This window comes from Canis lupus, chromosome 3 (genome assembly GCF_011100685.1).
Source record: "Canis lupus familiaris isolate Mischka breed German Shepherd chromosome 3, alternate assembly UU_Cfam_GSD_1.0, whole genome shotgun sequence".
In the NCBI taxonomy this organism is placed as follows: Eukaryota; Metazoa; Chordata; class Mammalia; order Carnivora; family Canidae; genus Canis; species Canis lupus.
The window spans coordinates 67,843,740-67,871,144 of record NC_049224.1 but is presented as its reverse complement, the minus strand read 5'-3'; the positions used below and the strand labels follow the sequence as shown (position 1 = coordinate 67,871,144).

Genomic DNA, 27,405 nt, shown 5'->3' with positions numbered 1-27,405 from the left:
TGTTTGATTCGCACAGTTAGACTAGACAGGAGACACAGATGCAGTGAGCTGAGTGTTGGCTTCCTGACGCTGGCCATGTGCTTGTGTACAGCCAAAATTGTGCCTTCCCTGCCTTGCCATTTCAGCGTCTGCTGTAGGAGGATTTTGCTAACTGAACCTTAATTCTGAACCTTAATCATACTGTTCTTCCAGCAGATAGTTTCCTTCCCCTCTGCCACCTTGCTCTCCCTTTCTTGTAAAATTGAAATGACATCACTTATTCCCAGAATGGCGTGGGTTTATTTTTCTCTCCTTTTCTAGATTGGGTAGCAGTAACATAATAAAAGCTAAAGTCCTAAACATAGGAGATAGGATGAAACTGAAGTTCCCTTTTTCTGTCAGACATCGAGGTTCCCCGGAGGCTCTCCCAGAGCTGATTTTCCTTCACTCTAAAACTGCATCCTGACACAGGCACAGAACAAAGCATCCGTTTTGGCATTAAAAAAAAAAAAAAAAAAGATTTTATTTATTTGAGAGAGAGAAGGGGGGAGAGAGAGAGAGATAGCAGAAGCAGGGAGAGGGGGCAGGGGAGGAGCAGGGGGAGGAGAGGGAGCTGCAGACTCCCTGCTGAACTGAGAGCTTGATGTGGGACTCAATCCCAGGATCCCAGCTGGGTTACGACCTCAGCTGAAAGCAGCTGTTTAACGGACTGAGCCACCCAGGCAACCCCGGCAGGTTTGTGGGTTTTGTTGTTGTTGTTGTTGTTGTTTTGTTTTGTTTTTTAAACACAGTACTGTGGGTAGATTGGATTTCAAAGACTTCAGATGCATTGGCTTGATGGTATGTCCCAGGGGCAATATAACCTCAAGGGAAAAGAGTCAAGAGGGGAGTAGGTACTTAGCAAGTAAGCAGATAAAGAATTTGTATTCAGTCATAAAAACTCAGATAAGAGAAATAGGCAAAAGAAAAAGCCTGGCTGGATCTGACTCTTTGTAAAGGGAGGCACTGTCATGGTCACGTTGTCCAAATGGACTCAGTTTCCTTCAGCCGTGCTAAATGCCAATGAGATTCTGGTTTAGGTTACAAAATGTTACTGTGAGGGTGGCTGCGGTGCCTCAGTCAGGGAAGCATCTGAGTCTTGAAGTTGGCTCAGGTTGTGTGTAGAGATCAAGCTCCCCATCGGGCTCTGTGCTCAGTGGGGAGTTTGCTTAGGATTCTCTCCCTTCTCTGCCCCTCCTTCTTACTCTCATTCTCTCAAATAAATAATATTAAAAAAAATACTACTGAGAGAGAAGAGAGTTGATGGCAGTGCTAGCATCTGCACCCCCCCTTGTCTCTCTCCTCCCAGCCTCAGTGTAGAGTCCTCTTCTGCCCTGTGAAAATGAGTCCTCTTCCGGAGCATTGGCTTCTAACCCCTCCCCATCTTGGAGATGTGTCAACCGATTATAGCCTTCCTCCAATACTGATTCCATTCTCTCTCCCATACCTTTATCATCTCTTCTTATAGTGGTTCATTCCATAAAGGATGTAAAGCACTTGAGTCTCTCTCAATGCAAGGAAAAAATAAACAAACAAGACATGACTTTCTTCCAACTCCTCCAGTAATAACTGAGTAATAGCTCACTCATGTGTCCTCCCCCAAGAGCCAACCATGTCTTTTTCTCTAGATGCTTCCACACTGTATCCGGTCTCCCACTTCCCCCTTATCCTCTTTATTCTGACTTCTCCTTCCTAGTTTCCTTTTTAAATATTTTTCTTTTGTCCTCTAGGGGCCACTTCTATAATATCATGACTGCTTTTTTTTTTTTTTTTTTTAAGATATTATTTGTTGGCTTTGGCCATAATTGGTGAGAATTTAGCTATTTTTTTCCTCTCTATTCTTTTGCCATTTTTATAGCTACTTCTCTCCACTTCTTTACACAGTCATCAATTTTATGTTGTCTTTGGAGCTTCCCTTCTTTATTTACATGAAAACATGACCACACTCTTTTCTTGCCTCCCATCTTCTTCCAACTGCTCATTGACTTTTGCATTATATAAATGTATGACATTTTTTTTGTTCTCTAAACATTATTCTATCTTCCATTTTGTCAAAGGTTTATCCCTAAAGTTGGACATAAACCAGAGTTATTTTATTTACTTTGTTTTGCATTATTGAAATAAAAAGACATGTGCTTCTTTACACTCTTGAGAATATTTTCTATCTTCTTAGTAATTCTGATAGCTGAGATTCACTCCATACCTCTTTTTGCAGTTTATAGGTCTAAAATTTTAATTTAGACTACTAGCTTTCTGAGCCTGATTTTCAATAGTGACTTTGTGATTTTTGTGTAGATGCCTACTCTAACTAATATCTATCCCAAGTAATATTTTGCTACTGCCCATCCTGTGGATTTTGTTATAATTTAAAGCATATAACTGTGTATAATATTAAAGTGATTTCTATAGTCACCGTGGTATAACTATTTGAGGGAAGATGGCTTTTACTAAATTCAAATTATAAAACACATGCTGTTTGAGAAGCACATATTCAGGAGGGATTAAATATTTAATATATTTTTATTTAGAAAGGAAGATGCTCTTAGACTTGGCTAAACATGTTTTCTAAAGGTAGTAATAACAGAATGCTCAATCTCTAGCAGTTCACTCTTTCTAGAGTTATCTAAAGAACTGAGGTGACTGAAAATTGTTTTATATTGAGATATTAGAAAGAGACATTCAAAGAATAACAGTGTTGTAATAGACACATCCCACATTCTTGTTTCTCTATCACTGCTTTATTATATATAAAACCTTATAAAACTTTAGTTGTTTTAATAATCATCACCTTCATAATTATCATCATGGTTATCATTTTAGCATTAAAAGAGAGAGAGAGAGAGAGAGAGAGCAGGGGCTTCTGGGTGGCTCAGTCGGTTAAGTGCCCAACCAGTGATTTCAGCTCAGATCGTGATCTCAGGGTCATGAGATAGATCCCTACGCTGGGCTCTGTGATTAGTGGAGAGGCTGCTTGAGATGCTCTCCCTCTCTCTCCCTGCCTCTGCCCCTCCCTGACCCTGCTCTAAAAAAATAAATAAATAAAATTAAAGCAAATTAATCTACAGCAAATTTCTCACTATCTCCCTCATTCTGAAACCCTTTAACTTTTTTTTTTTAAATTTCAGCTTTATTGAAGCATAATTGACATATAAAATTGTAAGATATTTAAAGTGTGCATCATGGTGATTTTATATCCATATACCTTGTGAAAGGATTTACCCTTGCTATATAGTTAATTAACACATTCACCACCTCACAAATCTGCTTTCTTTCTTTCTTTTTTTTTTTTTTAGTGACAACATTTAAATTCTACTTTCTTAGCAAATTTTAATTACACAGTATAGTATTATCAACTATAGTCACCATGTGATACATTAAATCTTAGGCTTTGTTCATCTTACAGCTGAAAATATATATACCCTTTACCCAATTTCTCCCTATTTTCTCTAACCCCTTGCCATTGGAAACCACTTTTCTACTCTGTTTCTGGAATTCAACTTTTTTTTTTTTTTTTAAGGTTCCACATGTAATTGATGCTGTGCAGTATTTCTCTTTCTCTGTCCAGCTTAGCTCACTTAGATTAATGCCTTTAAGATTCAACCATGTTGTGGCAAATGGCAGAATTTCTTTCTTTCTAAAAGCTGAATAATATTCCTCTGTGTGTGTGTGTGTGTGTGTGTGTAATATATATTTCACACCTTATTTATTCAATCCACTGATGGACACTTAGGTCATTTCCACATGTAGGCTTGCAATGAATGTGGGAGTGCAAATGTATCTTTGATACTCAGCTTTTATTTCCTTTGGCCATATACCCAGAAGTGGGGTTGCTGGATCATATGGTAGTTCTATTTTTAAATTTTTTGAGTGACTCAATATTGATTTCTATGGTGTCCCACTAACAGCACATACGTGTTCCCCCTTTCTCTGCATCCTCACTGATGCTTCTTATCTCTTTGCTTTTGTGGATAGCTGTTCTAGCAATTGTAAGGTGGTATCATGCATTTCCCTGATGATGAGTGACACTGAACATCTTTTCATGTACCTGTTGGCCATTTGAAAGTCTTCTTTGGAGAAATGTCTACTCCGTTCCTCTGCCCATTTTTTTTTTTTTTAAAGACTTATTTTTTTAATAGGTCTTTTTTTTTTTAATTTTATTTATTTATGATAGTCACACACAGAGAGAGAGAGAGAGGTAGAGACATAGGCAGAGGGAGAAGCAGGCTCCATGCAGGGAGCCCGACGTGGGATTCGATCCTGGGTCTCCAGAATCGCGCCCTGGGCCAAAGGCAGGCGCTAAACCGCTGTGCCACCCAGGGATCCCCTCTCTGCCCATTTTTTAATGGGATTATTTGATTTCTTTTGTTATTAAGTTGTCTGAGTTCTTTATATATTCTTATCTGATATGCAAATTGAAAATATCTTTTTCTATTCTGTAGGTTGTCTTTTTACTTTGTTGATGGTTTTCTTTGCTGTACAGAAGCTTTTTGAGTTTGATGTAGTCACATTTCTTTATTTTTGCTTTTGTTGTCTTTGATGTTGGTGTTAAATTGAAAAAAAGATAATTGCCAAGACCAATTTTAAGTATTTTATTACCTATGTTTTAAGAGTTTTGTGGTTTTAGGTCTTATATTCTAGTCTTCAATCCATTTTGAGTTAATTTTTGTGGGTGGTGTAAGATAGTGATCAAGTTTCATTGTTTTACATGTGACTGTCCAGTTTTCGCAACAGCATTTATTAAAGATGCTAGCCTATCCTCATTGTTTATTCTAGGTTCCTTTGTTGTAAATTAATGGGTTATTTATGCTTGGGTTTATTTCTGGGCTCTTAATTCTGTTCCATTGATGGATGTATCTCTTTTTAATCCCAATACCACGTTGTTTTGGTTATTATAGCTATGTAATATACTTTGAAGTCAGAGAGTGTTTCTCTTTTTCAAGATTGCTTAGACTCTTTGGGGTCTTTTATTGTTTCATACAAATTTTAGGATGGCTTGTTCTATTTCTAGGGGGAAAATGCCATTGGAATTTTGACAGGGATAGATCTGAATCTGTAGATTGCTGTGGGTAGTATGGACATTTAAACAATATTAATTCTTCCAAACCTTGAGCATGGAATATCTTTCCATTTATTTGTGTCTTCTCCAATTTATTTCAACAATATCTTATAGCTTTCAACGTATAGATCTTTAATTCCTTGGTTAAATTTACTCATAGGTTTTATTCATTTGTTGCAATTGTAAATGGAATTGATTTCTTAATTTCTCTCTCTGATAGTTTATTATTGGTGTATAGAAATGAAACTGATTTTTGTATATTGATTTGGTATCCTTTGATTTTACTGAATATGTTTATTAGTTCTAACACTGTTTTGATGGAGTCTTTAGGTAAGTCCCCTAGCTTTAAATTCAGTGTGCATCAATTTCTAAAAGTACTTTTTTGTTCATTTCGTCATATTCCAATAGTTTCTTTTAATCCAAGTTTTTCCCTAATTTGTCCACATAGTTATAAGCTCTAGCATGAAAAAAAGAGAGAGAGAATGGAAGGAAGGAAAGGAAAAGAAAGAGAAAAGGGGAAGAAAAGAAAGGCAGAAGAGGACAGGAGGGCAAGAAAACATATTTAAACTTCTCTTTGAAGTAGAATATATCACTTATATTATACATTCAATGATTTCAAGTTTAGAATCTCTCAGTGCTCAGATACAAGTGGAAGAGTCATAAAAAACAAGGTTTTGTTTATAAAAGAAGGAAAGAGCTTGCTGCCCTGTATTTCAATCTATTCGATCCCACCACAGTAGCATCTAATTTTTTTTAAAATGTCATTTACTTGTGGCACAGGCAAACAGTCTCACCTCCTGAAGGTGTTATCTTGTTAAGAAGCATAATGCCTTCCTAATAAAATCCAGGTGATTTATAGCATGTACACAGAGGAAGCAGATTTGGGGTAAAAATTGACAGTTATGCAAGTATCAGAATTGCCAGCTGCTGCACTGTGGTTCCCACTGGAAAGAAATTTGCCCTCTTGCTGGGAGCCATCTGTGTAGGAGAAGGAAGACTCATTCCCAGGAAGTTCCACCATATCTACGTGCTGAAATAATCTAAACAGGCTCTTTCATAGTTCCCTTTCATGTTGTTAATAACAAGAAAATTAATAGTACATGTTTTAACATCAATTCATAATAACAAGAATAACTGAAAATTCCAACTAATAACTAAACACTTGGAGTGCTGCATTCAAAATTAATTGTGAGTATTCCTTCCTTTAGGCATTTCTTTCTGATCAGGCCTCACCTCAAGTGGCCTAAGGACTCCTCCACATGGGCCCTACCATAGCATCCTTTGCATAACCTTTGTAACAACTGATGCACTGTATCTTAATTATTGTTTTCCTTTCTTTTGTTAACCAAAGTAAGAGATTATGTATCATTTGGATGTATGTCCCCAATATGTGGTTCAGTTCCTGGTGTATAATAGGCACTTAATAAATTTTAATGAATGAGTAAACTCACAAAGCACCGCACACACAGTTTCTCATCTGATTAGCATGATTATCCTGCTGAGTGAAAGACAGAAAATTTTATTAGCACCCCCTTTTACACGTGAGCAGGGGCAAAAAAATCTAGGGACACAATTTACGAAGGCTGCACTGCAAATCAATGGTGGAGGGAGTCCCACACTCTGTTCTTTCAAGCTGCTGACTCCTCCATACAAAGATGAGGGCAAGTGACAGATCTCATGCCCAGGATCCTAGATGAGAAAGTCAGGGACCTAGGCATTACTGGTCTTATGGCTTTGATAAACCAGTTAGGCTCTGTTTCTTCACAATACCCACCTAAAGAAAGTGAGCAGATACATGTGAAGGTGTATCACAAAGTAAAAACCCTAAGTAACTGAATATGTTAGTTTTTTATAACCCAAAGAGGATGATACAGTTAAAGTGGCTATTTATTCATTCATTACAGGGAGTCTATTGAGAGACTACTCAATTTCATTGTTTCCACTCCTAATATGCACTCTGCTACAATACATTCTCTGCATTGTAGCCAGATGACCTCTCCAACGGGTGAAGCTTTAGTCTGCTAACTTAAGCCTTCCAAGGGCTCCTGGAATTTCAAACCATTAGCTAAGCAACATGATCCTTCATGAGATGATCCCTGCTCACTTTTCTAGTCTCATCAAGACCCAGTCTGACCTGCTGGGTATACTCTTGTCTCATTGATCTTTTACATTTCCTCAAAACACATATGTAAGGGATGGTAGATACATATTTGGGGTGTGCGGGGGTGGGTATGTGTGGGTGTGCATGCATATATGCATAGTGTATGAGAACTCTATATACAATGTGGAGGTCTTTTGCAAAATGAAATTACTCACATCATGGGATATTACTATAACCATTTAAAATAGTGCCTAAAGTATCTATTTTCTCATTCAGGGATCATCTATTAAGATCTACCTATATCTATTATCTATAAGTATATCTGCATCTATTCCTTACTGGAGAGAGCCTTCCTGACCTCCTGGACTAGTTAAAACTCTCCAATTCTAGGCTTTTTGAAATCCTTAGAACCTTATATTTCTGCTTTCATAAAATTTATCACTCATTTACCATGTCTATGTCTGTAAAAGACTCTAAGTTGTATGAATCTAGAGGACCTGTTTGTTTAACTTATTCATCACTGTCCTAAGGATTTAGTATAGCTCCTAGTATACATTAGATGCCCAATTGATATATGTTGGGTAGAAGCTTGATAAAGAGATACACCAATGTAACATGCGAAGCTTGACTTAAGTGAAGGAGATAGAAAATTGAAATACGTTGTGATGAATGCTCTGAAAATACATCTAAGGTTTTGTCTTTAAAGCCTCCAATACTCTTTCTCATACTTTCTTTGGAGATCCACCCCATCCCATCCCCTCCACTCTTGATACCTTTGGTCCAGGCAAGACTCCCCCAGAGCCTTATCCCCTTGATGTGCAGATGACCTAAGCAAGGACTTTCATGACCAGTTCTGGCATTTGGACTGTGACTAAGAGAAAAGTGAAATCTTGCCTCTACAGTTATTGAGTGTGATCGAATGTAAGCTTTGATCTGTAGGGAGCCCTCTTGGCACCACATGGAGCGACTCCACTTAAGAATGAAAGCAATATCTTGCAAATAGGAGTTGAGCTAGCAAAGGAAAACCAAGTTCCAAAGATGCTGTTGGAATGTTTTTATGAAGTCGTGTTTTAATTTAGTCAATCTCTTGACTTTTCTTTTTAATGGAGTCAATTTTAATCTAAATGAAATTAAGTTTAGTTTTAGTCAATCTGAATTCAGTTTCTGTAAACTGCAATGGAAAATGTTTAAACTCACTTATAGAGGCAAGAGGCAATGGGAACTCCCTTGCCCAAGGGGAGATACGGGCTTCAGAGAAGCCCACGCAGAGGAGGATACTCCTGAGACTACCCCCACATTAGTGCTATTAGTACTCAAGAGAAAATTAAACCTGAGCTTGGTACCAATTGCATTTTGAACAATCATGCTTTTTTTTTTTTTTTTCAGTCATGCTTTTGATAGAGGGCAGCGAGTCATACATAAATGTGTGGCTTTGTCACTTGGAGTCAAAATATGCCTAAACCCCATACATTTACTTAGCCCACAATCTTCCCTTTTCTAATCCTTAATTATCCAGATTTTGCAGGGCAGCACAACTTCCTAAGCTATGCACCTACCAAAATAGTGACAAGAGCATCAGACTTTAAACCCACTCTGATTGCACCATCTACACGTAGTATTAAAATGCCACAGGAAAATTAGTTTCTCTTAATTTCACAGATCTCCCTCTCCCTTATCCATAAAATTATGATAGAAGTACCTAATTTAAAAAAATGGATAACACATAACCCAGTATAGAGCCTAGTATAGAGCCTAGTACATAATAGAGCATCAGACTTAGGTTAATTAGCTAAAATTTCTGAGAGAGTTCTGGATCCTGAACTCTCATGTGAAAAGATATTACACCATTTCAGCAATTTAAGTACAATGTATAATAGAACTTGGACACTCAGTAACTGCTTGTGGAGTAAATAAGATAGAAGACCAGGATAGGCTCACTGGACTCACTCTGTGTCCAATTTTCTCCTTTGTCCACTATAACCATGGTTCTGTGTTCACTACTCCACACATATCTCCTCTCCAAATCTGATAGATGTATTTTATGTCTTACCAAACTTGATCTCTAAGCAGCATCAAATTGCATGAGCCATTTTTCCTTTCTTAAAACCATCTCCTCTGAATTTCAAGAATAGCTTTCATTTGCTATTCTTTTGTGAACACCTTCCACTCTATTGAGTTGGTCAGTCTTTCTACAGCTGATCATTAAAAGTTGGCATTTAAGGAGGACAGGTGATGTGATGAGCACTGGATGAGCACAGTTATATGCAACTGATGAATTATTGAAAACTACGCCTGAAGCTAATGATGTACTATATGTTGGCAAATTTAATATAAATAAATAAATAAATAAATAAATAAATAAATAAATAAATAAATAGATAAATCGGAGTTGGTGTTTAAAAGGTTGCCAAGGGCTGGGGAGAGAGAAATAGGGAGTTAGTGTTTAATGGGAACAGAATTTCAGTTTTCAGTAATGGGAACATGAAAATGTTTTGGAGATGGGTGGTGGTGGTGGTTGCACAACATTGTGAATCTATTTAATACCAGAGTTATGTACTTAAAAATGGTTAAACCTGTAAATGTTATGTATATTTTACAACAGTGAAAAGTTGATGCTTATCCAAATTCTGTCCCAGTATTCTTACTATTCAATATTTTCTTTTGTAGTAAGCCCATCCAAATCCAAACTTTCAATTTTCATTTATACTCTATAACTTAAACTTAATTTTAAAATCTATTGTCAGTAGATTCATCAATTTGGTTATTCAGAAATCATTCACTGCATGCCACTTATATATCCAGAACTGAGCTAACAATTAGGTATATGTTGTAAACCAACAGCTATTTTCATTTGGATATATGTCCTAGTTTGGATTCTCTCTAAATTAATCTTGAAGCCACAACTTAGGTACAGATCACTTTTGGTGGTGGTGGTAGTGGTGGGGGGTTATAGGAAGCACAAAAGAATTGCCAAAATGAGGCAAGGAATGCAGTGTTAATGAAGAGTTGGGCATCATTGTTGGTATGGGCATTTCATCCTATTGAAGACTCTCTGTAATATGTATGGAACAACCTCAGAATGATCCCACCAGAGCTTGGGACAGTTGGCACCTGTATCCACAACTCTCACCTCTCACTGGTTGAAGGTTGCCCCCATAGACATTAAATATATCAACTTCTAAGACCCTGCCTGCTTGAAGAGGAACAAGTTCCAATGATGCTGGAGAAACTCCTCTTCCAGACTCTTGAGGGAAGGAATTCTCAGTGTGCTGAAAACCACGCTCCACAAAAACCCTCAAGAAGTGCTGTGGACCATGACAGCACCAGCCCTTCCTTCAATGTCTCCTGGGCCTGTTAAATCAGTACTGCCCAAATTAAAAATTCAGCCATGTCTCTCACTCTTGTACCTCAGCCTGTCTCCTCATCACAGTCAATGGCGCCACTGTACATCCTGATCAAATGTGAAATGTAATATCCCACTTACTGATTAACTAGTGATTTGCAGGCACTGGGAGAAGTTTATCTACCTTCTCTCATATCTACCTTCTCTCATATGTTCAACATTACTGCTAGAATAAAGCATGTTCCCCATTCTAGAAATAAGTAAATTTAAAGATCATCAACTTCAAGTAATATGCCCTAAATCACACAATTGTGATGTAGCAGAAGCATGTTTCAGATGTACAGCTGATGGATGTAGGTCTGTTCCAAATTTAGCCTCATTCTATCAAAAAAATCTACCCTCTTTTGTCAAATGGAGATAATTATATTTCTTCAATGCATTGGTGAAAGAATTACATGTGTTACCAAATATTTAATATCTGGCATAGGGCCTCCCAGAGTAGATATTTTGCACATGTTGGTACCCTCCCATGACCAGGACTGGTTCATCTCTTTCTTGGTAGAGCAGTTGAACTATAGAACCCCAAGGAAACCAAAGCAAGGAAAGGTATGGCCTTCTTTCTGCTTTCAGTCCCTGAAACAATAATACAAATTCAACAGATGAGTATTCAATTTTACTCTTTTTTTTTCACTCTGTGTCTCCTGACTTCCATAATCTTCCATTCCAATTCATAGCCCATATTTTCACTAAAATGATATATCTAAAAGAAAAAAACCTTGAAGGACTATTGTCCCTCACTGTAATCCACGATTTTTCAGTGTGTCACTGAATACGTTTCATGATCTGTGCTGTTTTTCTGGACACACAACATCAAACAACTCAGCATTCCCTGGTAGTTCTGTGCTACATCCTTCTAAAAGCCTCTGAACCATCACTCTGCCTGGGATATTCTTTTCACACTGGTCTTCATCTCCAGATCAGTTTGCTTACTCTCTATGAATGCTTCCTTCCTTAACCATTCAGCTCCTTAGCTTCATCTGCTTTAGTTTATAACTTTCCCCTTAGGATTCTCTCTGTACTTTCTGCATTCTCTACAATAGCCCCTATTGAAGCCTCTTGCAGAGGCTGCACTCCACAAGAGAAGAGATTATATTTTATTTATTGTTTTTAATCCCAAGATCTAATCAATGAGATAATAAAAGAGTAATTATATAGTGTTCAATGGGTTAATTGAATAGAGCTGTAGCTCACACTAGCCATTCTAAAAGACTTCAGCAAAATAGTCTCAGATAGTCTTATAAGCAGAAGTTTCATTTTAATGAGTCATGGGATACAAGTAAAGATAATTGACTGAGCAACATTTTCGCACAAATTGATCTGAAACTAAAGGGGAATGAGAAAACATAGCTTTTGGGAACTAGTGGGAAACTTTCAAGCCATGGTTTATATTATACTTTTTCTTATACTGTAATTAGTGAAAACTCTCCTAAGTTATACATTTAGCAATAACTAATTAGTTCACTTCCTGGAAATGGGGTACAAGAGTGAATTACAAGTAGACACTATATTAATAAATACATGAAGATCTTTACTCATTGCACAGATATTTGTGAATATGTGTGAGGCAACAGGTAAAGAATACAACTTCTGGAATGGCCCATGCTTTCATGCAAGGAGGGAGGATCCCATGTGGAATCCTGGTGACCCACCTGGGTGCCTCTTGGTATCCCCTTTCCAGTTGTGATGGTAAAAGGATAGACAGAGAAACCTCTAACTGAAAAAGACGTCATGACCAGAGGGTCTGGTCCCTCAAGGATGAGAGTCTGCTTCTGTAAGCCATCTATCAAGACCAAGAGTAGGAGTGGCCAAGAGGAAAGGGAACTTAGAAAGGATGATGCAGTGGAGAGATGATAAATAACAGTTGCAGCCCTGAGACCAACTGTAGCTGGATGAGTAATGTTTATCCTTCCATCATTCATCTTACAAGCTCCCCTCAAGAATAGAGCTCTACCAGAATCCTACAGAAACCCATTTCCTCAATGTACATGGATAAATTCATCTGGAGGATACAAGGAGTAAACAATGGTCAACATGGAGATACATTGTCCAGATCACATTCATGAAGGATTTATTGCCCAGTTTTGAAGAATCTGGTCAGGAAAGAGTCTCCTCCTGCTATTTCCTTCAGAGTCTTCTATAGAGAACTGAGAACTTGTCTTGTCTAAGGTCATGTCCTTCCCAAAGCAGCATGCATCTGTGTGACCCAGTGAAATGAAGTGCATGTCAATATGAGCCATCAGAACCCTGAAGGCTCAGTACGTGAATATAAGCTTATAGTGGATTTCACCTTAACTATAGCCTACTAATGGATAGCCTTGATAGATGATTGCAAGAGAAATTTCTCCCAATTGGCAGAGAGATTTGATTATCCACTTTGTATTGAAAGGGAAGTTCCCTGAAGTCAGCTTATATATGGAACTTGGGCAGTGGTAAGTGTCCTGGCTGGCTGGAAGAAGTGTGGAAGGAGAAAGGCTGGAAGATCAGTAACAAAGAGGTGTGGGGTATGAGAAGGCAAGGATATCAAGAAGGACATCAAGTGAGAAGATATTTATTTGTTAATTTCCACTAGTGCTCATTCATCACAAAAGGGACCCTGACCAATCAAAGAGAAAAAAATGCCTTGGCGAGTTGGTGTAAACCAGCTTCTATCCTTGGCCTCCTCATTTCTAACAGAATTACAATGTAAGTGAACAGGCCATGACAGCAAAGATGAAGGATATGCATGAGGTCCCATTAACCAAAAGTGATCTAGCTGCTGCCACTGCCACAGTCTAACCTGACAGCAACAGAGCTCAACTCTTGGTCTGCAAGTGGCACCATTCTTTGAGGAGATCAAATGGTCACTTAGTGGAGGTTACTGCCTTGAATTTCTTCCATACTGGAAACACTAGCAATTCATTTTGATAAGAATAGATAGGTAATACACATGTATTCTGAATGTGGTCATGGTTTTCATTCACTTCTTGCAAGTCCTCAAAGACATCTTTCTATGGCCCTAGGATTATAAGATCCACTTTTCATATGTCACCACTTTGAATCAAAGACCTATCTATGTTACAGTGTCTGCAATAAGACAACTAAATGGGACACAGGAGTGAAAGCAGGAGTGGGTGTGCTTGCCATCTCTCCTAGGGACCGACTTGGGGAATTTGCGCTTCTTGTCTCCATGCTGTGAGTGGAAGTATTGTTAGTTTTTTCTAGAACCAGGTCTCTTTCATGCTCTGCTGTACTTCTTTGGACCACAGCCATCACCTGTCACATGTAGATTTCTCAAGTGTATGAATCACACATCAATCTACTGTAGCCCTCAGATTTTAGTTTTGCAAAAGGTTCTTTTAAATCCTTGTTCATTTGACTTGAAGTGAGAAAAAAGCATGAAGGAGGGAAATTTCTCTGGAACTGGTGAGCATCTTTAAGGAAATGATCTCCATTGGCCCCTCAAAGATAGATCTTGAGAGCTAAGGGACTAGAAATCAGTTTTGGAATGGCTGAACACTTGACACTGGCCTCGGTTGTGTTCTTGGTTTTGGGGAGCTTCAGAGAGAAACAGAAGCAGAAAAAGGATTCCATTTAAAATCCTCTCATACAAAGTCATAAACCTGTGCTGAAGATAACACATGGGGGGCTTTGAATGCCAGGCCAAAGGGAGTGCAGGACAATAAAAATTCTCTAAACTAATTTTTGGTGACATCCGTTCCTGACTTTCTATTTATTTCTGTGCCTCTGCTTGCAGGTTCTGCTAAAGCTCAAAAATTCTAATGGCACAGGCCTGTTGGAGCCTGGTGAAAATTTGGTTTTCATTATATGCCTCAGATAATATATCGGCTCCCATTGATTTGAAACTTGACTAAGGTCTTCTAAAAAGACTTAAATTTCTTTTCTGGGTTTTTAGATTGGACCAATTTCACTCAATTTAGAATTTCATTACAAACTGCCTTCTGAATTCAATGGAAAGCCGATTTTCCTTGCAAGCCCACCAAATGCATCTCTCCAAATTGCACTTGAACCTTTTTTAATAGGATGCCAACAACCTCCAAGATAAATATTGATATTGTATTCAGCCATTCTGAAATAAAACATTTCCTATTTTCATGCAATTTCACCTTGTGAAGGCAAATCCTCCAAAGAAGAGGCCAATCTTCACTTTTCATCAAGTAACTAGTATGCCTGGTTTCTACTGAGCCAGGAAGATCTGAGCAGGTTTTCAGATGCTTTCTCCTCAAATTAGCTGTTAGATCTTGAGGCCCAAGAGTCAAAGGCTTATTGAGAATTCATGGTGTCAGGAAGAGAATCACAAGGATACTCACATACGATAGATACACACGGAAAACCTATCATTTTCCCTAAGAATACAAATATAGAATATAAATATCTAAAAGTTACATAAAATTTAAACTGCAGAAAAATATGGAAAGCATTATCTGTTTTTGATTAACCCAGCAGAGGTCTCTCTGTCTGTAGCCGGGGTCTTAACTAAATTCATCTCTCTACTCTAGGCATACTAACCTCCCCACTATAAATTTGATTTTATCCTGTGACTTCTGGGCCTCCCAAATCTTAGTAGTTCTCCATGGTTTAAATGCCAAAAGTCTTAGTCTAGGGATCTAGAACACTTGCGTCCTGGTTCCAACTTATTAATACAGACCCATTCCCCCTGACTCCTACAAGAGCGAACTCTTTCCTTAAGTGCCATGACTCAGTTAGGAAAAAGAATATTCTAGTTTTTACCTACCTGTATCTCCAAGGCACCCAGTCCTCTCAACTTATTTTCTAATCGACAAATTTCATACTACAAAGTCTTAGACAAGGATTTGGAAGCAGGTTTATTTGGGAAATAATTCTGAAAACAGGAGTGAGGGAATGGGGAAGGTAGGTCAAGCAGAGGAAGGTGCATTATAAAGCAGGCTACTCTGGTGAACAGCTGGGCCTCAGTGCTCATGGGGACTTTCTTTACAACCTACTAGAATTAAGTGTCAGCATTAAGTCTGAAACCTAAAGCAGGGGCATCTACCTCTAATTTCCATTCCTCAATAGTGGGGCATTCCTGGAAGGTATTTATTTCCCCACCTTTTTGCACCGCTCTAGATAAAGAGCTAAGTAGCCTTTGGGAAAAAGAAATGCCTGCAGCAGAAAAACGGAATCTTACTATGTCTGTTTGGGGTGGGATGCAGTCAGAGCACACGGATCTGTCCATCAGAATGTCACTAAAATCAGAGATGGGCTGGCAGCCAGGGTTTGCAGCATCAATAGCATTGGCCCATCTTCCATTGGCACTTCTAAGTAGCCCCAGAGGGACTCATGTTTGCTTTTTCCTTGTCCCTGACTTCAGATGCACTACCTGGATTCTGCATTTATAGCTGCCCAGTGAATCACAGGCTCTATTTCATGCCTGGTGAATGACCTCTCAGAAGATGGCAAGGCCCCAGGACCTCTGATTGTCACATGCTTGCATGGTTAGCCATCCTTCCTGTGCACAGAGTGATACAGACGTTACATACATCCCTCCAACCGGATGTTCTGCTCAACAACTACCACACAACTTTTACTTTCACAAACCCTCACAACCTCCTTTCTACATAATTCATCTTCCCACCTCCCCTATTTAACCAGGAGATAACACCTGTTTAACCACTAGGTGACATCCCCTATTTAGCATCGATTTAGCTCATCAGGATACAGCTTATGCCTCAAAGTCCTCCTTGGCTGCCACATCATCTATGAAACGTTCTTTGATTGCCCCAATATAAAATGATCCCTCCTTTCTATTAATTCCTGTGATGTTAATAACTATGACATGCAAATATCAATAGAAATGGCCTGTGCTTTCAGATTCAAAAGCAACAGAGAAATCAACCTTCTCAAACATTCAGGGATTCGAGGGTTGGGAGGATGACTTATTCTCGGTTGCTGTCTCCTCTGAATTAATTCAGTTTGTGGACCACCTTGTAGATGGTGTCTCTGTTCAGGCACATGTCAGAATAGACCTGGCACATAGCTCTCTTAGGTGTAACAACAGTGTTTGCAGTAACATAGCTATCCAAAAAAATCTACACGAGTCTCCCCCTTGAGCAGAAAATTGACAGAACTTCTAATGTGTTGCTGGTAATGTAGTAGTGGAGTATATAAATTACACTGGCAATGTGTGACAGACAGGGATTTGACTTTCTTCCATCTTTTTTTAAGATTTTATTTATTTATTCATGAGAGAGAACGAGGCAGAGGGAGAAGCAGGATCCATGCAGGGAGCCCGATGTGGGACTCGATCTCGGGACTCCAGGATCACACCCTGGGCTTAAGGCAGACACTTAACTACTAAGCCACCTAGGCATCCTGACTTTCTTCCATCTTAATAAGGGTCCTTTGGCTTTCTGTTCCTTCATTCTGTCATGCCTCTTTTACCTCCTTTCATCAGAAATTTCTGTTCATTTCATTTCTTCCACACCATCCCTCCAACATCAACCTTGATGTGATCATCATGGTATTTGCCTGATACAGTTAGTTGTTTCCCTCAAAGAAACACTGGTGCAACTCGTAAAATAATAATTTTTGCCTTTAAAGTGTACCTGTCACAAACAGACAGACATGAAACTGGTAATGGTAAAGTGGCTTCTAAGAGAGATGTTCACTGGCTCTGACTCTACTTAAGGGACCAGATACTGTTTTACTGGCACCCAGTAATGACAAAACACTGAAAAAATGACTCGCTAAGTAAACAAATACAAAACTGATGTGTCATCAAAGTATCAATTTATCAACGCACAATAAGAAATATAGTCATCTTGTGGGCCAGAGATGTTTGTTCAGATCTTTCCCGAGTCTTTTCTTTTTATGTAGCCAATAGAAATGGGACTCCAAATCACAGCTCGAAATTATTCCAAGTAACCATGAAGAAACACTGTTGGAGACTGGGAACAACCAAAGTGTTTATCATCAAAACAATATCTCCTTAATGCCCTTTGGTAAGCATAGAAACAAGGACTGAGAAGAATCTCAAGATCAAGAACAATTGGGTCAATATATCCAATTAATTGGACACTGCTAACATAAACTCCTCTGATTCTTCTCTTTCTATACTAACAGGCACGTCCAACCCCATTTTTATTGGCATCATTTTCTAAGTATATTAATCTATTCCAAAATGTTGCCCTGATGTCTAGCCATTCCAGGAACCATATTCTGCTTTAGTTAACCGTGCATGCCTGTGCTCCATCTTTTATATATTGTCTTACGGCTTAATTTCCTTCTGTTACAAGTTTTAGGACAGTTGTATATTTTGGTTCAGCCACAGCAGTGATATTCTACAATTTGTAGCTCTAATCTTTATTTTTTTAATGATTTTATTTATTTATTTTGAGAGAGAGCAACAGAGAATGATTGGGGGGGGGGGGACAGAGGAAGAGGAGGAAGCAGACTCCTGGTGGAGCAGGGAGCCTGACTCGGAACCCAATCCCAGGACCTGAGCTGAAGGCAGATACTTCACTGACTCAGCCACCTATTGTAGTTCTAATCTTTAAAACTCACACTACAAGTTGTATTTTATTATTCTCCATCTTATAGTCTATATCTTGTCCTAGTCAACTGCTAGTTGCCTCATTATAGATATCTGCATATGCTTCCAATATTTTTCTCCTAAGTTATGAGCTCTTTAAAGGCAGGGTCTAAAATCCAGGGGCATTAACAGACTTACAAAGGAGTGAACTATACTCTATAAAGCCGGAAGCAGAGGAGAAAGTAGAGGCAACCATTTCATAGAGCATGTAAAAAGGGGCAAAAAAAAAAAAATTGTCTTAAATACTCTTGATAAGGATTCATATCACCAGGTTGAAATTTGTACATGATTTTTTTCCCCAAAAATGAGTAATACTGTCCTTGGTCCATGACCATGAACAATTCAAGGAAGAAGAGTATGTGATGAGACCAGCACTGAGCATGTTAAGGAAAATCACTAAGCCCCGGGGTGACAGAGACATTGCTTCCGAGAAGAGTGATGTGATTTGCCAAATGGGATGAGAAACACATTTGAAGTGAAATGATTGATACATATCATCATTGCATGAGTATCTGCCATTAAAAAGAGAAGTAGGGTGGTGACTCCGTTAAAGCTGCAGGTCAGACACTAGAGTTTGAAGGGCAGCTCTTCCCCTTGCTCCCCTTGCTAATGTGGCACCTTGATAGGTTTCTGTTTCCTTGTTGGGACAATGAGATTCAGGAAACCTACCCTAAAGGACTATTGTAAAGATGGCACTTTACTACCTCACAGTCACTGAGTATTTCCTGTGGTCTAGACACCACCTAAGAATGCTGCTTGTATAATCTCATGCAATCTTTTTAACAATACTGAGAAAGGTGGTATGACTTACCAAGGAAAACAAGATGGCATGGAGAGATCACTCAGGGCCAACAGGTAATATACACCGGAGCTATAATTTGAGTCCAAGCATTCTGATGCCGGAGGCCCTCTGGTCTTAACCAGATTGCTGCACTGCCTCCTACATGACTGATTATATACGATTAGAGGTCTCCTTATATGAGACAATGCACAAAAATTCTTTATACCAGAATTTAAAATGTAAGTCCCGTTTCTTATTACTTGATTTTTATTCAATTTATAGTTATTAAATTCTACTGAAAAATATTAGACTGAGTTTTAGGCAACCTTATTTCTGGTCTTAGCTCTGCCACCAACCTGATGAATCTCTTTGCAGAAGTCCTTCCTTCTGTGGCGTTCATTTTCCTTGCCTGTAAAATGAAGCCTTGCCTGTGATGTTGCTTTACTCTCTGCTCCAACAGCCAATGATTCGTAAGTAAATGTAAGGACTATTTATTAGACAGCTTAGAGGCTCCACTGAACAAACTTTAAAGACCTCAAACTTCGTTTCCTGGGTACCTGGTTTTATGAAGTATTTTAGAGAGGATGCCAGGTTGGAAGGGAATTAATAAGGCTAACGATTCATTTGCATTATGTGTTTCATCCAAGAATTGAGAAGAAAAAGAAAAGCAAGTAAAAAAAAAAAAAATCCCATCTTCATTTTCCAGAAAGAGGCTCAGAGCCACAGAGGTGGAGAGATTTCATTGCCTGTCCAGAGTGATCTTGGATGTCCCTTGAAATAAATTGATCTGGGGTCCTAACATATGTAATTTCAATTTCAGTAATGGTAGGTCTGCAGCATTAGCTGCAGTTGCCAAAAAAGGGTTGACATTTATTACAGGCTCAGACATGGAGAAAAATGATTCTTCACATGAATACATTTGCCTAAAGCAATGATAGTCTCAGAGGGAAATCATAAACAGTAAGAAAATGCTACTTGACTACCCTCAAATCCTGGGAAACCTAGAGAGGCTGAAGAACAAATAATTAGCATTCAGGAGAATTTGCTTTCCTTTTTCCTTAGCTCACTGTAACGGATTCTGTTGGTGCTCGGCCATACCCCCTTGGTGGTTTCCATTCCATGTGTGCCAATGGCCTCCCACTTGAGCATCTGTGCTTCTCTGCCTGGGGGCTTTCTCTGGCTGAGCATGGGGCAAGCAGGAGGTGCCAGGTGGTTGATGCTCCCGGGACCAGTCCTCAAGTAATTCCACGTGGCACCTGGGAGATAAGTATCTCAGCTTCCTCAGCCCTCAGGTAGGACAACATCTAAGTCTGTCCTCCTCCGGCATCAGAGGTCCTGAGCAAGATTGCGCCCCAATGCCCATGTCAGTAGCACACTCTTTAAGAGCATCTGCACCTGGAATTGGCTTCTGTGATGGTTTTGAGAATGCACCTGTCAGATCTCTGACTTCAGGGAAGTAACTGACTGAGAGACCCAGCTGTTCCATTCTTAAATCCAATACCACATTTGCACCAAGACCACGCTTCTCGTGGACTGCTCTCAGCCAGTGTCTGACAGATGGGGACACTGAAGCAGGTGCTATATTTCTCTGATAAGTTCCGAGGACTCAAAGGCTCCATGCAGGTCTCACCAAATTTTTCTTAGCAGTCTAAGGTGCTCCTACCCAACCTTTTTCCTTCCTTGTCCTTCAAACCTCCACTGAAATCTGACAAATCTCCAAACTTCTCCTAGTCTTTACTCATTTTCTCTTAGATATTTTCCCCCAATGAAATGCTTATACATGTAACCCTGCCTTGATATCTGCTTTTCAGAGGATGTGGAATAAGACAACCTTCTTTCTTATTCTGTCTTATTTCCCCTGTTGCCTACCAGAGTTGGCTGAAATCACCCAAATTGGGATCATCCAATCCCAACCCACCACTTGCATTAAAATCTTTGTCTCACATTCTATGACTAGGGACACCCAACTTAAGAAGATCCTTCATCCTTTAATTCATAACACCCTGTAACTTGTAACTTCTACATTCCTTCTACCACATGCCCATGTGTACAAACACACACACACACACACACACACACACACACACACATACCAGGTGTACACACAGGCTTCAAATCAGTATGTTTATATAAGATTCAAATTGCTAATAATAAGCTCCTTGACTCTGCATTGGCTTTTCATTCTTCTCCCATACACAGGTGTGCAAACACTGGCAGTGGAGTACTTTAATATGAGATCATTTGAGACAATATTCTTCCACAGGCTTAAACACAAAGTAAGCAGAATATTTATTAAATGTTGACATTCTTTAGAGACTTCAGAGGGGGAAGAGCTGAAATCACAGATGTCCAATGATTGACTAATATTCAGCTCAACTTCATGCATGGGATCTATAATAAGACTGGGTTACATCTGGACATGTAAACAAACCCACCAAAACATCTGGATTCTACAAAAATTAGAAATGATATGAAAATCTAGGACCAAGGGTGAAGATCATGGTGGCGATCTGATGAAGCCTTTCTCTTTGATAATGTCACCATATAGAATAGGGTTGGTGACTGAACTGGAAGAAGGCTCAAATTGAGAGAAGAATGAAAAGCCAATGTGAGGTTAAGGGGTGTATTATTATCAATTTTGATCTTGTATAAATACATGCCCATTTGAATCCATCTTGAGATTTTTACCTTTCTTCTGGCTGCCTTTATCTGTATAAGACATTTCCACTAGTTACCGCTTATCAGATAGAACTTCATCTTCTCTCTTGTTGCTGGTAATGAGAAAGCCCTAGTACTGATAACATAAAGCAGCTCTTATTCAGGGTCCCATGACCTCATCACCTGAAGGAACTTAGACACTGCACAGGTTAGGTAGTTTTTGTATCTTACCTCATAACTGCTGCAGTTACAATTTTTATCTCAGCCATGGCTCAATGATAATTTGCAAGTGAGGATACTCTTACGGTACTTTCCTCTGTTGCACTAAACACCTCATGCTGTCACATCTGTTCTTTGTAACAACTGGATAACTTCAAAGAGTTAGAGATGAGGTGCTTCTCAGTGGTTATTCCTTTTATTTTTTTTTATTTTTTTTTAAAAGATTTTATTTATTTATTCATGATAGTCACAGAGAGAGAGAGAGAGAGAGAGAGAGAGAGGCAGAGACACAGGCAGAGGGAGAAGCAGGCTCCATACAGGGAGCCCGACGTGGGATTCGATCCCGAGTCTCCAGGATCGTGCCCGCGGCCAAAGGCAGGCACTAAACCGCTGTGCCACCCAGGGATCCCGGTTATTCCTTTTAAACAAGAGCCTAGCTGGGCGTGAAACTCATGGTAGTGTCAGGAAGGAAAAAGGAATGGTGGTTAGGGTTTGTGCAGAGAGCCGCATGCCCTTGCATGCAGGTGGAGCTCTTATAGCCGACGACATGACAGACTGCTCAATGCCCTTAAAGCACCTAAATACATGAAGAAACTGTTGATTGTGCACATTCTGCAAAAGTACAAAATGGCAGACAAAAATAATTGACGTAGAGAAAAGAAGTAAAAGACAAGTATGAATAGCAGAGTCTAGCTCAAATCTCAGTGCCACTTCATTGTCATCATTTCATAGAGAATCCACCATCATCCTATTCAAGCAACACAACCCCTCTTCTGAAGAGTTTTATACATATAGCATCTAGGTCAGTCACTGGGTATATGGACCTGTGAGCCAGGTTCCTGGGAGATTAAGATGACACCAAATTATGAAAAAAGCCACGGTTTCAGCCAAGTGGTCTGTGGTCCATGGCAGTGCCAGTGGAAAACCTGATTGCTAAGGGGAGCCAAAACAGAAGTGTATTTGGGTATATCGTGCATGCAGATGGGGGGACTGTGATTCAGTGGGTGAAGCATTCACCCATGGCAAACCAGATAATGAACCTATGGCAACATAGAAGATTATGGATCCTATGAGCTGTCTGGAAGAAAAAGATGCTAACATGCCAACTATGGAGGCTCCTAGGTGGCTCAGTCAGTTAAGCATCTGACTTTTGATTTTGGCTGAGTCATGAGATTGAGCTCCCTCCTCCTGCCCCACCCTCATGTCACTCAGTGGAGAGTCTGCTTGAGATTCTCTCTCTCCTTCTGCCCCTCCTCCAGCTCATTTGCTCTCCCTCTCCCTCTGTCTCTCTTTCTGTAAAATAAATACATCTTTAAAACACATTAAAAAATTAAAACACAAACTTTTGTATACAAGACTTCTTAGGAGCTAGGTGATGCAGGAAAGGGCAGGAAAGGGTCACAGTGTGTGTTGTAGTTTTGTGAAGCTTAGGAAGGCAGGATTTGTTTGTTTGTTTTTTTAAAGACTTTATTTATCTATTCATAAAAGACACAGGGAGAGGCAGAGACACAGAGGGAGAAGCAGGTTCCCTGCAGAGGATGAGGGACTGATGAGGGACTAGATCCTGGGAACCCCCCAGGATCAGGATCTGAGCCAAAGGTAGACACTCTACCACCGAGCCACCCAGGTGACCCGGGAAGGCAGGGTTTAAAAGCACTCAGCCAGAGTTGCAGCTGTTGGCCATGGTGTATGGCACAAGTGTATTAGAGACAGAGAGACGTTCCCCATCCATCTCTATCAATTAAAACACTGGGGCAGTGATTCTCAATAAGCAGTGATTTGTACCTCCCAGAAACATTGGACAATTTCTGAAGACATTTTTGGTTGCCACAACTGGGGAGTTGCCACTGGCATCTCTTGGGTACAGGACAGGGATCCTGATAAACATCCTGCAGATTCCTACAGCCCCTGTATCAGAAATTTATCTGACCCTGATGTCAATAGCACCAAAGCTGAATAATTCCAGACTAGAGTGATTTTTCTCAGAAAGCCTCAGGGAGTAAAAGAAAACAGGCTTACCCTACATAGTGAAGAAGGAAGTTACATTTCATAAGCACCTGCTATGTGTCAGGTCTACCACACAACTTCCGTTGAATCTCACAAGTGAAGGTAGGTATTATGATATCACTTTACTGAAAAGGAAACAGTCTCAGGAAGAAAAGCAACAACCCAATAAATGATTCATCTTAGCTTAGATTTAAACTCGAATCTTTTATAGACAAAACCCAACACTGGGACCTTACTGGAAAAAAAAATGCATTCGTTATTTTTTCTAGTTTCAAAATGAAAATCATTCTCATCGATTCCTTATAATTTTTAACAAGGCAGGAAAATGTCATTGTGCTCATGACTGGCCTTATGTGCTGATAATTTCAGTCTCGAGCTAGTAGCTTTTAATAAATGTAGACATCACACTCTTAGAATGTTTATTTAATCATTAAGTTTTATTTAACACTGAAATATTAGGAAAAGCTTTATCAGGGAGGTAGGATTACAGGTTATTTTTATTACTGCCTAATTATTTTCCCCAAAGTTTATAGATTTTTTATAATAAGCATATATTAAAAACTATAAAGTTGCCAGATAGGTATATTTTAGTGTGGTATATAAATATATAATTATTTCAAGATACAGAATAAATAGCAGATAATATACATGTTTATTTTGGGGTTATACGGATTCATTGGCCACAAAATCCAAATTCAATTCTACTTAATAGGACAATTTTTTGCCTTCAAAGAGCTTGCTAAATATGATTTTGTCCAAACTGATTCAAATGTTTGTAATGCTTTCTCTTTAGAGCTGCCTGTGAAGGCTCTGTAAATAATCTCACAGCTAATTCTAATTCCATGTTTTCACAAATATCTCTTCCACTGTTATTAGGTGTGATACCCTCTACCCCTGAACCCCTAGAGTACCTTTCTTGAATTTGTGATGTTCTAGCTACGTTATTATTAGTTTCCTCCCCAAAATTATGAGTTTCAAAGGCCAAGTTTTGTGCTTATTCAGCTGTATGTTTTCTTATCACTGAATGCAGTATCCTGCAAATAGAAGGAAGCCAGTAAACGCTTGCTTCATTGAAATAATTCTAGCCCTTGGGCCAAGGTGCTAACAGATTGCCAGAACTTCAGAGAAGAAACAGGTGTGGGCTGTTGGAAAGAGAGTGTATGCTTCGCAGGCATGTTTATACTCAGGGTTAGTGGCCTCTATTTTTAATTTACCTGGTTTTTCCACAGTATTGACTTTTTTCTTAAATAATTTCTTATTTACATCCGAAGATCAAAAGTCTTTCAAGTTGAAACCCTGCCTACTTACTCATTTATGAGCTGTACCCACCACCCCCCCAAAATTCCTAGGTACATTAAAAACTCCCTGACATGAAAAATGTGTCGCATCGCAAGGTTTTAAGGTGGACCAAGCAAATAAATAATGTAGCTCTACATTTGTGGAGCAGCGTGAGGCAGAGGTTTAGACTGCTGTGGCCCAAAGTTTAACATCCAACAGGTGTGGGTGAAATCCATCGGAACAATGAGCGAAGTCTGCCATCTACAGGCAGTTAAGTGTATTACCTCGTGGGTGCAGGTAGACCCTGAATCCAAGAAGGCTTGAGTCTTGGATGATTCAGGACGGACTACTCAGAGATGTGATCTCAGACAATCCTATGCTGAGTTATTTGCAGTCCGTTTTTGTTTCTATCCTTCAATACACGTATATATAAGTAAAAGGTAAAGCTAACTAAATGAAAATGCTTCCATCCACCCCATTTTCTGCAAGATCATTACTTTACAGAATTGAAGATGGCAAGCTTTGTGCATCTACCCCCCCCCCCTTTTTTTTTCATGTGTTTTGTCCTTACTTGCATTGTAACTATCTCTGTATATGTCTATCTAGCCAGGAGTCGGTTAACTCCTACAGTGCACGAGACCCCTAGAAATGATTTTGGTACGCTTTCTTGCCTAGCAGAGTCTGACACGTGGCAAATATCCCATGAAGATTGGATGCATGAATAATTAAGGAGATAAAAATTAAATGGATAAAAAAGCAAATCAATAAACTATTTATTTCTGAGTATCCCTGCTCGAAATTACCTACAAATTTATGAATAAAAATGTAGTCTAATATGCATGTACATGAATACATTTATGTAAGATACGAACATATGTATGTGTGCATATACGTATGCGTTTGTCAGTTGGTTAACAACTTCTCTAATAAATCAAAGGGTTTGCCACTTTTTATTAAAATTGTTCAATCTGTATATTTAAGATTTTCCAAATCTGGCTTTAGGGTCCCATCTATGTCATTTCATCAGACAAAATGTTCTGAAAGATTCATTTTATTTATAAAGTAAATGTGGTACCAAGGCCATAGTTATTACTTCTCATTTATTTTATCCTTTCTGCAATTGACTGTCTAGCTCTAGTCAGAGGAAATGAGAGCCAAGGAAAAATGTGTAGATAAGATCATTATAGACAGAATGAAAAAGAAAGTGGAAGAATAAGATAAATATTGTTTCTCCTAAGATCTGGATTCTCTTCCCAGTTCTCTCCATAGTAACATAAACTTGAGGAAACTTTTTGGATTTTTTTTAAAAGATTTTATTCATTTATTCATGAGAGACACACAGAGAGAGACAGAGAGAGACAGAGAGAGAGAGGCAGGGACACAGGCAGAGGGAGAAGCAGGCTCCATGCAGGGAGCCCGATGTGGGACTGGATCCCAGGACTCCAGGATCAGGCCCTGGGCAGAAGGCAGGCGCTAAACCGCTGAGCCACCCAGGGATCCCCTACTTTTTGGATTTTTAATCTCAGATTATCTTTAAAAGGAAGGGGCCAATATTCATTGTTTCCTGCTATGTGCCAGGCACTGTGTTTGATATTTCCCTGAACTGTCACATTTAATATTGTCCAGTAATCCCAGATCTGGAGACAGACAGATACTATTTGTTGGGCATGAAATTGAGTTTTAGAGATATTAGTTCTGCAAGGTCACATGGTGGAAGGTAACATGGTGTACTGGAGCCAGCTCAGACTAGCTTGTGAGAGGCCACTCCCTATTCAAGAGTGCCACATTGGTCACTTGAAGTCAGCCACAGTGAAATTATTTATGACATGTAGATCAATGATTGCTACAAATCAGCCCCATCTCCTAGCCTAAGAGCCAATGACTAAACATGTACTGGCACACCACTGGTTATAAAGCACTAACAAAAGTTTAAGAATAGGGGCCCCTGGGTGGCTCAGTCAGTTAAACATCTGCCTTTGGCTCAGCTCATGATCTAAGGGACAGAGACCAACGCTGGACTCCCTTATCAGCAGAGAGCCTGCTTCTCCATCTCCCTCTGCTGGCTGCTCCCCCTGCTTGTTCTCTGTCTCTCTCTCAAATAAATAAATTAAATCTAAAAAAAAAAAAAAAAAAAAGTGTAAGAATAATTGACTCCAAATGCATGTTCTTTCCAACAGACCAAAGAACCTGAGAGTTAAGAGGTTGCCCATTGAACATTCATATAGCAATTTATAGTGGTTAAAACAATATGTAGATTCAATACAATAAGCTGATCTCCCTGTTTGTCTTTTCTTCCTCCCTGTTTCCTCCCTCTTCTTCCCCCTTCTGCCTTTCC

At 39.2% G+C, this 27,405-nt stretch overlaps 1 long non-coding RNA gene across 1 annotated transcript in view; it reads left to right on the top strand.

Moving 5' to 3' along the window:
• The first annotated feature begins 616 nt into the window (after nt 1-616).
• The window catches only part of LOC111095270, a 199,652-nt gene continuing 172,863 nt past the window's right edge, over nt 617-27,405 (top strand). The window contains exons 1-2 of the long non-coding RNA XR_005357238.1: nt 617-714; nt 19,284-19,378. This is a non-coding gene — a long non-coding RNA (uncharacterized LOC111095270). The remainder of the gene's footprint in view (nt 715-19,283; nt 19,379-27,405) is intronic.